Source organism: Heloderma suspectum, chromosome 5 (assembly GCF_057233095.1).
Source record: "Heloderma suspectum isolate Gila_16-S chromosome 5, 16-S_ref, whole genome shotgun sequence".
Lineage (NCBI taxonomy): Eukaryota > Metazoa > Chordata > Lepidosauria > Squamata > Helodermatidae > Heloderma > Heloderma suspectum.
The window spans coordinates 6,588,094-6,604,254 of record NC_139462.1 but is presented as its reverse complement, the minus strand read 5'-3'; positions in this window follow the sequence as shown (position 1 = coordinate 6,604,254).

Here is a 16,161-nt window from a genome sequence, read left to right as displayed (position 1 = left end):
TTTTCTGTCTACACAGGCATAGGATTGCACCCTATTTTGGTACACCAGTCTTCCCCAACCTAGTGCCATCCAGATCTGTTGTATTACAACCCCCTGAGCTGTCTGGGGATGATGGGAGTTGTAATAAAACATATTGGAGGGTGCTGGGCTGGGGAAGCAGTAAATGATAACACTTTGTGCTTTGACTGTGCTTTTGCATACTTATCTTAGTCAAGGTAAGAACATAAGAGCATAAGAAGAGCCCTGCTGGGTCAGACCCAAGGGTCCTTCTAGTCCAGCATTCTGTTCACACAGAGGCCAACCAGCTGTCGACCAGGAAACCACAAGCAGGGCATGAGCGCAACAGCACCCTCCCACCCACGTTCCCCAGGTATACACAGGCATACAGCCTCTGGTACTGCAGGTAGCACAGAGCCATCAGGACTAGTAGCAATAGATAGTCTTCTCCTCCAGGAATTTGTCCAACCCCCTTTTAAAGCCATCCAAGTTGGTGGCCATCACTACATCTTGTGGTAGCAAAGTTCACAGTTTAATTATGCGCTGTGTGAAGAAGATATCCTGATGAGCAAACTAGCTAAAAGTGGGTTAGATGAAACAACAATCCGGTGGATCCACAGTTGGCTACAGAATTGGACTCAAAGAATGCTGATCAATGGGACCTTCTCAAGCTGGGGAGAGGTAACGAGTGGGGTACTGCAGGGCTCAGTCCTGGGCCCAGTGCTCTTCAACATTTTCATTAATGACTTGGAGGAGGAGGTGCAAGGAATGCTGATAAAATTTGCAGATGACACAAAATTGCGTGGGATAGCTAATACCTTAGAAGACAGAAACAAAATTCAAAGTGATCTTAATAGACTGGAGTGCTGGGCAGAAAACAACAGAATGACATTTAATAGGGATAAATGCCAGGTTCTGCACCTAGGAAAAAGAAATCATATGCACAGTTAGAAGATGGGGGATACTTGACTCAACAACACTACAAGCGAGAAGGATCTTGGAATTGTTGTAGATCACAAGCTGAATGTGAGCCAACGATGTGATGTGGCTGCAAAAAAGGCAAATGCTATTTGGGGCTGCATTAGACGCATAGCTTCCAAATCCTGGGAAGTAGTAGTTCCCCTCTACTCAGCACTGGTTAGGCCTCATCCGGAGTACTGTGTCCAGTTCTGGGCACCGCACTTTAAGGACGCAGACAAGCTGGAGAAGGTTCAGAGGAGGGCAATGAAGATGATGAAGGGACTGGAAACAAAGCCCTATGAAGAGAGACTGAAAGAACTGGACATGTTTAGCTTTGAGAAGAGAAGACTGAGGGGAGATATAATAGCACTCTTCAAGTACTTGAAAGGCTGTCCCAGAGAGGTAGGCCAGGATCTCTTCTCGGTCATCCCAGAGTGCAGGGCACAGAATAATGGGCTCAAGTTCCAGGAAGCCAGATTCTGGCTGAACATCAGGAAAAACTTCCTGACTGTTAGAGCAATATGACAATGGAACCCATTACCTGGGGAGGTGGTGCGTTCTCCCACACTGGAGGCATTCAAGACGAGGCTGGACAGCCACCTGCTGGGGATGCTCTGACTTGGATTCCTGCACTGAGCAGGGGGTTGGACTGGATGATCTTATAGGCCCCTTCCAACCCGACTATTCTATGATTCTAAGTATGTTTTATTGTTGTAATATTCACAACACCCCTATCAGGTGGATCTGCATTACCTGCTTGCTTTTATTCACCACTAAAAGGCGTCTGAAATTCTCCACCCTATTTGTGGGCAGAGAAATTGGGGCACGGAGAGGGGAGGGGATTTCACCACATTTCTCTAGGGGGAGAAGAATTCCTCAACAATTTCTCACGGGTGGGGCTCACCATTGGCAGGGCTGATAGCACAGCTTCTTTCTTCCGTTTTTTCCTGAGGGTTTTAGGCTGTTGCTTTGTGTGTGCGTGCTGTCACTACAAGTGGCAACAGCATCGGCTGTGTTGGCAGGCTGGCCCCCATTTTGCATCTACCACAATGCAGGTGTGAGGGGGCAGTGCTGCATCCAGCTCCAGGGAAGAGGTGGAGCTAGTGTTGGGCCAGAATCAGTCCCTCAATTTGCTGAAAGTTTTCTTCCGCCATGAAAGAGGCTTCCATTGTTCTGCCTCATTCTCAGGGTGATCTTTAATTTATCTTTGTGGTGTTTGGGAGCTTACCTAATCACTGTGAGGCAGCTGAGGGTGCTGTGTGTGTGTTTTCTTTCTATTACACACTTCTCCATTGCTCTGCAGCCTCCCAGCCTGCCTGCACTTCCTGATCTGAAAAAGCCCTGTGGGAGAATTACCTTATGGGTTCTTTCCCTGAGCTTTAATTGAAGTGTGGGAAGCCAAGGAGGCTACAGGCTGCCAGAGAGATGAGTGTACAATGAAAAACAAGCCACTCGCACACACTCTTAAGCCACCTCATAAGTATAAGAAACCCGAACCCAACCCATGAGGATTTCTCTGAAATGTTCTTCTCCTTTACATTTCTTTTCAAAAGCAATTTATTTTCTATCAGACTGAATGAGGATGGTCAGGAAAAAACGTGGGAGAAATTTTCGCACTATTTACATTGTACATTGCCAAACCTCTAGGCGATTCACAGTTGAAAAGAATGACTTGCAATCCACCTTTGTGAGGGGGAGGGAATGGTTCAGCTTGGGACTAGGTGTTTCCCCTGTGTTTTCTCAGTTTTCTCAGTGAAAGTCACCCACGCCTCACAAAGCTGCAATCTGCTCCGCTCCCAATCTGAGGCATACACCTCCTTTCCCACTGCTGCTTTTCTCAACAATTTCACGAGTGTGGCGTTCCGACTGAGGTCCTCTGTTCTTTCTTATTATCTGTCTGTCTGTCTGTCTGTCTGTCTGTCTGTCTGTCTATCTCTATCTATCTATCTCTATCTATCTATCTATCTATCTCTATCTATCTATCTATCTATCTATCTATCTATCTATCTATCTATCTCTATCTATCTCTATCTATCTATCTCTATCTATCTATCTATCTATCTATCTATCTATCTATCATCTATCTATCTCTATCTATCTATCTATCTATCTATCTCTATCTCTATCTCTATCTATCTATCTATCTATCTATCTATCTATCTATCTATCTATCTATCTATCATCTTGGGATGTGATACAAGAGGGGGAAGGGTGGGGGAGGGAAGAGGAAAATAAGCAAATCCGGGACCAGCTTCTTCAAACTATTTCAGAATGATTGAATGGGACCGGCCACTCACGGAGGCGGTTCTGGGCTGGAAGGGGTCAAGCAGCACTTGGCCCCAGGCTGGCCACTGGAGGCTGTATTATTCCTCCATACAGGAATAATATTCTCCTCCCAGTATTATTCCCATATTGTAAGTGGGGAACCGAGGCTGCGTGGCTTGCCAGGTAGTACGATCATGGCAGAGGTGAGATTTGAATTAAATGACTTCCTGATCTGGAACACAGTCTCTTAGCAACTATGCTACACCAGCTCAAGTGTGACCGGAGCCATGGAAGAAGCATCACTTCCAGGAAAGGAGCAGTGACATCCAGGAAGTAAAATCCATCAGGGACACACGGCCTGGAGTGCCCACTTGTAAGCAGTCAGTTGGGGCTGCTATTTTGTTTTCAGAGGTGTTGTTCAGAAGTAGCTTGTGATCAAGATGTAGACAAAGACATCAGGGTGGGAGAAAGGATGGATTTGGGGCATGGGGCATGATGCATGGCAAAGTCCTTCTGTGGAAGCCCCACTGAAATGAACCCACTGGGTAATCCCAGGGTGCCTTCAAACACACACACAGGAGGTGTGCAAACACATGTGTTGCACCTTGGATCTTTTCCGGGGTCGTGTTTTCATAGGCTCATGGAATAGCAGGGCTGGAAGGGGCCTGCAAGGCCATCGAGTCCAACCCCTGCTCAATGCGGGAATCCAGGTCAGAGCATCCCTGACAGGTGGCTGTCCAGCCTCGTCTTCAATGCCTCCAGCGTGAGAGAGCCCACCACCAATGGTAGTTGGTTCTATTGTCATATTGCTCTAACAGTCAGGACATTTTTCCTGATGTTCAGCTGGAATCTGGCTTCCTGTAACTTGAGCCCATGATTCCGTGTCCTGCACTCTGGGATGATCAAGACGAGATCCTGGCCTTCCTCTGTGACAACCTTTCAAGAACTTGAAGAGCGCTATCGTATCTCCCCTCAGTCTTCTCTTCTCAAGGCTAAACATGCCCAGTTCTTTCAGTCCCTCCTCATAGGGCTTTGTTTCCAGTCCTCTGATCATCTTTGTTGCCCTCCTCTGAACCCTCTCCAGTTTGTCTGCATCCTTCTTAAAGTGTGGTGCCCAGAACTGGACACAGTACTCCACATGAGGCCTCACCAGTGCTGAGTAGAGGGGAACTAGTACTTCCCGGGATTTGGAAGCTATGCTTCTATTAATGCAGCCCCAAATAGCATTTGCCGTTTTTGCAGCCACATCACATGGTTGGCTCATATTCAGCTTGCGATCGACAACAATTCCAAGATCCTTCTCACTTGTAGTGTTGTTGAGCCATGTATCCCCCATCTTGTAACTGCGCATTTGGTTTCTTTTTGCTAGGTGCAGAACTGGGCATTTATCCCTATTAAATGCCATTCTGTTGTTTTCTGCCCAGCGCTCCAGTCTATCAGATCACTTTGAATTTTGTTTCTGTCTTCCAAAGTATTAGCTATCCTGTCCCATTTTGTGTCATCTGCAAATTTGATCAGCATTCCCTGCACCTCCTCCTCCTCCAAGTCATTAATACAAATGTTGAAGAGCACTGGGCCCAGGACTGAGCCCTGCGGTACCTCCCTCGTTACCTCTCCCCAGTTTGGGAAGATCCCATTGATAAGCACTGTTTGAGTATGATGAAATTTTTTTATGAATATTGGCTGTAGAAGCTGGCTGTGCACAATGCTGATTGGCTGCGACTTAGAATGTCACAACCCCCTCCCCCTGGGCAATTTCCTGGAGCAGCATTGCAACTTGATTTCCCTTTAAAAATATAAAAAATGAATAAATTTATATTTATTTACATGAAAGTGTTCATGCAGTACTTCTATTATTAGTAATATTAATAATAAAGTCAGATAGCCTGCCTGAAGCTTGGGGGCGGGGCAAGGCAGATGCCCTAGTCAGCATCCAAATTGCTGATAGGTCAGTCTGCCTGATGCAGGGTGAAGGCTGAGGGATGTCAGGCTCAGGCCCCATCTACACTGGGCTTTTACTCTGGGGCGGGTGTGAGTCGAGGTCCCTCATGATAGATGACACAGTCATGACTTCGCAGCCATCTGTGGTTCTCGCCTGGAAAACATGGAGTTCCAAGGAGTTGTTTTACTGCGATTCTGGGGGTTTGCCACAGGTTTCCCCACGGTTACGGGCCATCTGTTCTTTCCCTGAACCGACTTTGCATTTTGCAGTGGGTGTGTTGTAGGTGTGCGTAGCGCCTGCATCACTCTGTGGTGCCCCTTTACTCCCCCCATCCCTTTGCAGCTGCGCAGTTACAGAGGCACAGAGGGGTGTTTCCATCTATTTAATCACACTTTTGCACAGTTTTGCAGCTTCATATCTTTGCAATGGTTGTGGACTCAATACCAAAGGGCCAGGGGGGGGGGCCTTGGGGGAGGACCAACCTCGCTGTGGCCACCATTTCTGAGTGATGGCTAGGCATGTAGTGCTCACGCTTGTGAGTGCAAACCATAGTGAGAGTCTCAGGCTGGGGAACTGGCTAACTGATGGTGCAGAAATGAAGGTGCACAAACACCCACTTTTCACTTTAAAAAGCACAGAAAGACACAGCAGAGCCCTCAAATGCAAAACAGCCACTGAATTGTGGCACCCCCACACTCACAGGACTGCACAGCTGCGCATTTCAGTAAAACAGCAAAAAAAGGGCATGGCGTGTCTGTAAGGGAAGCACGTGATACATTGCGAGTGTATCGCAGGGCATGCTGATTCGAAGCTGCATTGCCATGCAGTCGCGATGGGGTGGGGGGTCAAAGCGGTGCCATATAGATGGGGGCTGAGTCCATGGGAGAAATAAATGGTGAATCTTGTTGTTTGCACAGACCCATGGTTGTTGGGACAAGAACTGCTGCAATACAATGTGATGTAGTCGCGTAGGTTGCCAATCTTACAGGGCTGTTGTTAGGCTTAGTGAGTTGGTCAGCTGACCCATGGGAGCCTCATATGACCTGGTCATATGTTCTGCTGACCTACAGGCACAGATGCTTGTGGGTTTCCCGTCGACAGCTGGTTGGCCACTGTGTGAACAGAATACTGGACTAGATGGGCCTTGGTCTGATCCGGCAGGGCTCTTCTTATGTTCTTATGCCTGAGGTGAGACCTGTGCTCCCATTCTAGGGCCAAGTCTCCAGGAGAATACAAGAGTCCCTCTTTTCATCTGTGAAATGGGCATGGATCAGTAGGCGGTGAAAGTAAGTCCTCGAAGGGGGTATTTTGCCCCTCAACAAATGGGGGGTCTCAGGAGGCAAGCCTGGCTTTCCATCTATAGCAAGTTTGAGAGGCAACCAACTATGGGCCTCAGACCTTGAGACATTCCTTGTTGACCAATTTATTATGTGATAGCCACGTTTTTGGGCCCCAAGGATAAGAGGTAAAATACAGAGCCAATAAAACCAGTGACGTGTTCCGTGCATCCTTCCACTACCCATTTAAGTTGTCTGAATAAAAGAGGCTGTCATATCTATCCTCTACCTCCTGACACATTCGGAGGCAAACGTGCGTGCTTGGAATGATGGTCTTTCCTTCCCCTGCAGGCAACTGCTTTCCTGGGATGCATGTAGAGGTGTTCCCCCTCTCCCCCCGATATCCATAAGCCAACATTGCAAGTATGTGTACTGCGTGTGCGCCTTTTAACTGACAGTCTTTCAAGCCAGCAAGCTGATGAACTAGGAGAGTGAGATCCAAGCAGGAAAATAAAACCCGGCAAGGCAGCAGTTGAGAGGCGGGTGGGGGGTTTGCGGCTCCCCCACCCTTGTAGGCAGAACTGCTGGAAAACTCAGCCAGGTTCCCTTCTTTAAAATGCTTTTAGCAACTGGCTTTATGGGCCACCGATGATCCGTGAAACAGGAGAAACTCTAAACAGATGGACCTATAAAAAGCAGCCAGTTGGGGCTGTCAGATATAATAGCACCCCCGGCCACAGTTTGTAAAATGCACACACATGTCCATTATCTCTCCATCATGTGCGCACACACCTTCAACTGCCATGCGCATAGAAACACCTCTCAGCTTTGGCAGAATGGGAAACACGTTCCCACATTCTTATTGCAAGGCACTGCTGTGTAAGAATTAACCTGTTACATGTGTCAATTGCCACACAGAACACCCCACATCCATCTATCTGAAATTAATTCTAGGTGGGCTTTATCAGATAAAAACCACACAAAGTGGATCAGTTAACCCTCCCCCCATAAAAACATGTTTCAATAAAATCCATAAAAACTCATTGCTGATTAAAATAAATAAAAACAAAGCTAACCAGTAAAAACCAGCTGACCAGACTTAAGGGAAGGTGAAAGCAGATGGGTCTTCAGAGCTTCCCTGAAGAGCTGCAAAGAAGGGTCCTGATGAACCCCTGATGGAAGCTGATGCCAGGGGCGCAGGGCCACCACTGAAAAGGCCCTCTCCCTTGTACTTACCAGCCTAACTGCTCTTGGTGGTGGGCAGGTGGAGAGGACTTCTGTTGATGACCTTAGAGTGTGGGCAGGCTGGTACGGGAGACGGCAGTCCTTCAGGCAAGCTAGACCCAAACATGTTAATTTGTAACACGCCGATGCTAGGGTGGCCACCACCTACACAGCACCAAAAAAGAGGATGAAAGAGGACATTGGTCTGCATTTTTAAAAATGCCTATGCTGATTTATATGTATAGAAGCAAACTGAGAAATAATTACTATAATTTAAAAACAATACAATAATCTGACCTGTGGAAAGTCTGTGACCAGGTGACCTCTACGCCTACCTGCTCAGTCTGCTGTCCAGGTGCTAATTTTTTTGGGCAACTGTAAGGCCCCTGGGAATAAAGGCATATAGGAAGCTGCTTTATACAGACTCAGACCCTTGGTCCATCTGGCCCAGTATTGTCAACACTGACTGGCAGCGATAGCTCTCTGGGGTTTCAGGCAGGAATTCTTTCTACCTGGAGATACTAGGAAGTGAACCTAGGACCTCCTGCATGCAAAGTGGGTGCTCTAGTGCAGAGCTCTGGCTCCGGCACTGCCTGTGTTCAGTTCTGATCACCACACCTAAAAAAAGATATCGTATAGCTGGAAAAAGTGCAGGAAAGGGCAACTGAAATGATCAAGGGGCTGGAGCATCTCTCCTATGAGAGAAGGTTACAACAGCTGGGATGGTTTAGCTTGGAAAAAAGGAGGGTGAGGGGAGACATGGTAGAGGTCTACCAAATTATGCATGGTGTGGAGAAGGTGGACAGAGGGACTTTTTTCTCCCTCTCTCAAAATACTAGAACCCGGGGTCATCCTATGAAGCTGATTGGGGGGAGATTCAGGACATATAAAAGGGAGGGGTTCTTCACACAGTCCATAGTTAAGCTATGGAATTCGCTACCACAAGATGTAGTGATGGTCACCAATTTGGATGGCTTTAAAAGGGGGTTGGACAAATTCCTGGAGGAAAAGGCTATTAATAGCCACTAGTCCCGATGGCTCTGTGCTACTTCCAGTACTAGGGGCAGTGAGCCTCTGTACACCAGATGCTGGGGAACATGGGTGAGAGGGTGCTGTTGCGCTCATGCCCTGCTTGTGGGTTCCCAGTCGACAGCTGGCTGGCCACTGTGTGAAGAGAATGCTGGACTAGATGGACCCTGGGTCTGATCCAGCAGGGCTCTTCTGATGTTCTGATCTTGAAACAGGCTTTGGAGTGGACAGCCCTTCAAACAGAAGCCAACTTCAAATAAAGGACTGTCCTCTGTGAAGTAGGATACACGGCCACCTGAGTCGACACCTTTGCCTGGAACACCGAATCCAGCAATCGTGCTAAGCGTAGCTGAAGAGGACTTGACCGCACTTGACCTGCACGATGTGCCTATTTCAGTCAGTAGGTGGTGCGGCAGCGGCTCTCGTTAAACAAAGAGTCCAGCCCTGCTCTGGGGAGGGGATGAGACCACCCACCAACAGCCGGGTTGATGCAGTATTGGGTTAGCCAGCTAGAGTGGTCCAAGCCGCAATCACTTGGGCCTGGTCTAAGATGAGGGGGACGCATCAGGTGGAATACTGGCAAAGAACTGTGTGATATAGGGGCAGGCGGGGGGAGAAAATTTTGGGAAGGGACCGTTCTTCTCAAGCTTGTGGTAGCACAGGGTGTGTGTGTGTGTGTGTGTGTGTGTGTAGTTGGGGGGACAGGAGGAATGAGGAAAACTGAACCAGGCTCAAGAAGAGTGGTGTGTTTTGTAAAAAATAAATGAGCTACAGCCACTCTGTCTTGGTGAGGGAAACCCCATTAATGACGGTGAGGCTGGGAGCTGACTAGGCCCATAAAAGGGTGGTGTGGTGTTATCCTTTGGGGAGGAGGTATGCATGGTGTGGAAGCTGCCAGGGTCGGCTGGATTGCCCCAGAGACCCATGCCGTTGCTTGGTGGCAGCAACAATTGTAGAGGCAGACGATTGGCCGCCCATCCCAGCTCAGTGGGGTCTACTGTGGTTCGCGGTCACTCCCCAGGGCCTCGTACAGAGGGCAGAGGGGCCTGTCCTGTTCTGTCCTGGCTACCAGAAGCCCTCACAAGCGGAGAGCCAGGGTACCGAGCTTGCCATGGCTGCCTGCATCCCAAGACTCAGCTCTCCCTCTGAGCTGCAGCCCCTCCCCAAAGGTGGGGGAGACATGCTCCGCCAGGACTTGAACTCAGGTCACAGAATTGGCAAGCTCTTCTTTGCCACTGTCACAGCTAGAAGTACCCAGAGAGAACCACTTATCAAGAAGGGTGCTCTCCGGACTTAGAGCTACCTGGCGTGTAGGTGCCAGGTGGCTCTACCTGGGGCAGACCACCTGGATCCTGCTGGTCGGGGCAGCTAAATGTCTTGGTGGTTGACATGGTTCAACAGGGCCATAAAATATGGAGAACAAGGCTGGAAACAGCGTGGTGCCCCCTGTCTCTTCACTCATTACCCTTCCTCTGCATCCCTTTAAATAGCAACATATGTCTCCTGGGCTTCATCGTGGCTTCATTTCAGCCAAGGGTTTGGGGGCTGATTGATGACATAGAATTCCTCCACGACAGTTGTTTCCATGAAAGAACGGCTCAACTGAGAATATCGCAACCATCACGGAGACCTGTCTGCTTAGAAAAAAGGTAGACCCGTGTTCTCTAGCTATGCAGGTTTTGCAGCACTGAGTTCCATGCGTAAAGGAGCAGTGGTCTTGCAAGGGCAGCTTTGATCGGATGGCTCAGGTGTGGCAAAGTAAATGAGGGCATTTGCGGAAGAGCCAAGCTGTCTCACCAAGTGCTTCGCTTCGAGCTCGTACAGGTAGCCTCTTGGAATGCTTCCCGTAAAAGTCCACGGGGCCGTGTGGCGGATGTCCAACGTGCTCTGTCTAGGCAAGAGAGCCCGGCAGCCCTCCTGCCATATGTGCTCACTTGTGAATATGTGCAGGAGCACCCAGTGATGCCTGCTGGGAAAAGGCCAGCCCCTTTCCTGCTTCCCTTCTGTGCCGCCCTCTCCCCAGGCCTAACCCCACAAGGTGTTTCCCGGGGGCCAAGAATGAAGCCTCCATCCGTTGCCTGGAAACGTCTCTGCCAAGGCGCCTTTGCTGCTGCAGCAGGACCACTGCCGGGCCAGCTGTGAAAACACGGCTAGGAAGGCCGTAGGGACCAGCCATCCAACTCTGTGTGGCCCGAGGCTTTATTTTTCCCCAGTGTGCACGCCGCCCGCATCCCCCAGCCTCTTTCCCCCAGTGGAGCCCAGACGTTCCCCTCGGCTGAAACTCCTTCTCCTCTCCTCCTCGCCACTGTTTGGCTACTGTGCATTCCTTGGGGTATAGGACAGCTTTCCCCAAGTGGGCGCCCACCTGCTGGCTGGGGCTCATGGGAACTGTAGTCCAACACATTTGGAGGCTTCCAGGTTGGGGAAGGCTGGTATAGGGCAGTTGGCAAGATCACTTATTCTTGGGAAAAGGCAACTAGGGAGACAGGCAGTGGTCATTCCCAGTATCAGTTGTTGATATTTTATTTAGCACCATCGCTGACAGGTCCCAGCCACAGGGATCTTACAGTCTCTAATCCAGCCTTCTTTATTTCCGAGATCATTAGGGCCAAAGCTCGATGTGTTTTTTTTCACGCGTGTGATCCTTGGATTTCTTGAGATTAACCTCCATCGTGGGTGCTATGTAGATAGTATGAATTATCATCAGAAGAGGCGTTTGGGGGTGGTGCCAAGAGCTGCTTCAGCCAGCCCTGGAAGGTTTTTTGAATGACAAGAACATCTGAAGTAATAAAGAAGAGAGTCTCTGAGCATGTGCAAAATGTACTCTCTCTGACCATACCTGTCCCCACATATCTTGAGTCAGGAAGATGAAGTGCTTCTAAGCACCTCTCCCTTGGGGCAATTTGGCACTTGAATGGACCACCAACACTGAGTGGGAGGCGCCCACTTCTAAGGTTAATTTCGAGAAATCCAGGGATCACTCATGTGAAAAAGCACACACATGTACTGATGCATTTAATGTCACATCTAGTTTGGCCCTCATTCCTTTCTGTTTGGATTTCTTGATATCCAAACTTTTCCTGTTTTACATTCACTGATATTTTCTTCTCAGAGCCAAGCTTGCTAGATAAAAGCAAACCCCACTTGTGTGTTAACAGTTTTTAAAAAGAAGAACTTGCAGAACCTGAGCTGCTAAGGTTGACTTGGTGTTTCCTGTAAGGCTTCAGTGGATGTCATTTTGCCAGCTCCTCTTGTTACAAACTTCAGATTTTGGTCTTGCAAGCAGGCCTTGCAAGACCTTAGCCGCATTTCCAAACTGAGATAAACGTTACTGAACCTGAGCTAGCTCTGAACACAACAAACCACCCCAAGGGTTAGGAGCCTAATGCCTCCTTATTAATAGTGAAGAAATGACGTGTAGAAACTGGATCAAGGGTGTCCAGTGAGTTAGTGGCTGAACAAGGGTTTAAACAGCAATGTAGATCCATACTGCTTATCTGTACTGATCCCCTCTTTCTCTTTCTCTGCAAGAAACATGTTTCCTGAAGACAGCAGCTGCGGCCAGCTCCCCCTCTCCTGAAAACCATCAGCAGCTGACGCAGGAACGGCAAATGATGGAATCCTTCAGGAAGCAGGCAAACCGTCAGCCTTGTGCCTTGGGTGCCCCTGAAGCTCCTGGTTAATGTCGGGTGGGAGGCAGGCCGGTGAAGCAGGCCAGACGCGCCCCCTCCCCCGCCCCCTCCTGCATCAGGGACTTGTCTGGGCCTAGCAGCCCCAGGTGAGGATATGATGCCTTTCCAACAGGCAAAGCACAGGCAGCAGTTTGACACTGTCTGTAGGCCAGGGGTCCCAGTCTGGCTGTCTGGGGGGTCCCAATTACAGATGTCGGAGGAATCCATCCGGCGGGTCAGGTCTGCTTTTGCAGCTCAGCCCCCCGCACTCCGGCTTGCTTGCCTGCGAAATGGCCCGACTCGACCTGTGCGAATCAGGCTGGCTCCGGGGCTTCTGCCAGGGCGCGAGGGGGTTGAGCACAGGAGCGGGTGGCCGCGCGGAGGGAGGATTCCCTCCCTGTCATCGCTGCCCATTGCCCGCTGTTGCCAGCGCCTCTGGGGACAAACCCCTCATGTTCTCCTTGCCGATGCCAACACCGGCAAGAGAGCGCAATGGGTTTGCGCACGGTGGCAGCGGGAACTTCCCTCCTTTTGCGGAAGTGCGTTTTCCCGCAAATTACAGCTACAATTTGCACAAACGATGGCTGTAATTTGCGGGAAAGCACACTTCCGCAAAAGGGGGAAAGTTCCTGGATTTTGGGAACAAGCCCCCAGCTCCACTCACAAAGGCAAGCCAAGCCATGGGAGTCCGTCAGGCAGTTCAAGGGCTGGATGTAGCCGTGACGGACCCGTGAGCCGTGATGGACCCCAATCTGGCCTCCTGGGGTTTCTCAGGTGACCATGCCCCCTTTCCTTGGCCCCACCTGCTGTCCCCCAAACACTGGTCAGTTGGTGGTTTCCTGGCTTTTGTGCAGCTTTTTCTCCATTCTAAAAGGTTGACAAGCCTCTCTGAAGTTGGAGATCCTGGCAGGAAGAGCTTCTAGCTGCAATACACTGGCATTTGGGAGATTTTTGTCCTTGCCCCTTTGGCCTTTGCCCCCATCTCCTTTGCCTTTGAGCCTCATGTGGCACAGGGTGGTAGGTGGCAGTATTGCAACCGAAACTCTCCCCATGACCTGAGTTTGATCCCAGCGGAAGCTGGTCCCAGGTAGCTGGCTCAGGTTGACTTGGCCCTCCATCCTTCTGAGGCTGGTAAAATGAGTACCCAGCTTGCTGGGGGGAAGGTAGTCACGACTGGGGAAGGCAATGGCAAACCACCCCGCTATAGTCTGCCATGAAAACGCCAGCAAAAGCGGCGTCCCTCTAGGAGTCAGCAATGACTCGGTGCTTGCACAGGAGGAACCTTTCCTTTTCCTTTGGCTCTGCCCACCACTGGAATGTGGCCCCCGGGAGCTTCTCCGAAATGGAATTTGGCCCTCTGGCTGAAGGAGGTTCTTCACCCTCGTTGCAGACGATCCGCATGTGTCGTCACTGGGCATCGCTTTGGAAGAGGCATTCTCTCTCCAGGGCGGGGTGGCCATGTAACCTACTTTACAGCAGTCAGTCCTCCGTTTCTAGGGCTGCCCAGTCCAAGTCTGCTTGAAAGATCAAGAACCCTGAGAGGGGAGAGCAGAACGGGGGCCTTGAACCTGCCCACTGACACCGAGCACCTGGACAGCGGACTGAGCAGGTACACAGCTCACCTGATCACATTCTTCTTCCCCACTATGGCGAGACAGGCAAAATGTAAAGTGCTGGTTCCAGCCTTTAAGGCCTTACGTGGTCTAGGTCCAAGTAACCATAGGGAGTGCCTTCTCCCCTGCGTCCCAGTTGACCACCTCAGGTCCTCTGAGGGCTCTCTGCCGCGGCTGCCTAATGCGAGACTGGCAGCCACACGCCAGAGGACCTTTGCCGCCCCTCCGTTGTGGAATGACCTGCTGGCTGAAATGCGCCTGCTGAAATGCGCCTGCTAAAGAAGGTCTTTAAGCAGGAATCAAAGATGCTGTTATTCCATCAGGCCTTCCCTTTGTAGAACCCTCGTTCCTCTTTGTTGGTTGTTACATACTGTTTTTATGTGGTGTTTTTATTGTTGGGTTTCTTGTTAAAATATTTTTAACTTTCTATGACGCTTAGAGTATTTTGTATAAAGGTGGGTTATAAACTGAATAATCAATAATATTTCTATTGAAGTCATAGTAATTATTTCCAAATTGGCATCTCTACATATAAATTATTCAGATGTGTGTCCTCATTTTTTTGGCTGCCCTGGTGAGAGGAGGGGCAACATCTCTGCTAAGATGGGCCAACGTCTAAAGCTTTGGCTAATGGGCAGTACCTAACGGGAATAAAATAAATAAATAAAAGCTGATTAAGGGCTCTGGGGAATGCTGGGAATTATAGGAGCTTTTCCTGCCTAAACATGCATAAGATTGTGCCCCCAAAACATTTTAAATCACTTCACTTAAGAGATAGATCAGTTACACATTTTGCAGCCCTGCTAGATATCGCCAGCCATTTGGGAGTGTTTCCTTTTTATTGATTGATCGATTGTGGTGATGGTTTTATGGTATTTTAGTATATATTTGTAGTTAGGGAATCATGATTTTCATGTTGTCTCTGTGTGTACGGTGTTCTATGTAGGCTGCTAGCAGCCCTGCGCTCTTTGTGAAGAAGGGAGGGATCTAAATAAACAAATAACTACATCCTTATTTTAGGCCTAGCAAAATGTTTGCTGATATGATGACCAGGCCCGGTGGACTGAGAGCGAGGTCCTATTGCAAGGACTGCTGGGGTGCAGTGGGGGATGTGAGGGAAGAGGCCTCAATGCATGTTTTTCCCCCATGAGCTCCCTCTCAGTAGAGACTGAACCACTCACTGCACCATGTGAGTGGGAGCCGATCCTGCCCCGCCCTGCCCCGCCCTGCCCCACCGCAATACATTCAATGTGTCTCAATTGCAATGCTTTACTTTCCCCCAATAGCAGCCCCCCCCCCAACTGGGTGCCTTCCAGTTGTGTTGGACTACAACTCCCATGTTGGCTGTGTGTGATGGGAGTTGTAGTCCAACGTCTCTGGAGGGTGCCAGGTCAGGGAACATTGCCCTATAGGACTGAATGGCAGCTGCTTACCTAGAAACGTTCTCAGGGGCACCATTTTGGGGCTGGGGGTGCTGAAGTTGTCCCTTGCTCAGTTTCTTGGATGAAGCAGGGTTTTGTCCTTTCTCCGCCCCACACATCCCCTTACCAATTGCCAGCCACTTTAAAAAAAAAAAGGTAAAAGGTGTCCCCAACCAGTCGTGTCCGACTCTAGGGTGCGGAGCTCATCCCCGTTTCTAAGCCGAAGAGCCAGCGCTGTCCGAAGACGCTTCCGTGGTCATGTGGCCGGCATGACTGAACACCGAGGTGCACGGAACGCTGTTACCTTTCCCGCCGAGGCGGTACCTATTTATCTACTTGCAATTTCTTGCTTTCGAACTGCTAGGTTGGCAGGAGCTGGGACTGAAGACGGGAGCTCACTCCGTCACGCAGCACTCGGGTCTCGAACTGCTGACCTGTCGACCTTCCAGTCTGCAGTTCAGCATCTTAACCACTAAGCCACCGCGGCCCCTTACCAGCCACTTTAATTCCTGCCATAGAACTTAATGAGCTTCAAACAGACATTTTTTGCAGAAGCCCCCCTGTGCCATAGCCCTAGGGCGGAAGTCAGCAACTAGGGGCCTGCCAGCCAGATCCAGCCCATGTGTGTCCAATTCCCACATGGCCCTCCGCTACCCCCTGCCCATTGAGCCTTGCAGCCCCATTCAGCGCCTTCACAACTGGCTTCAAGAAGAAGGGGATCTTGCAGGGGCTGCACCACCCTGCTGTTCTCTGCAGTTTCGC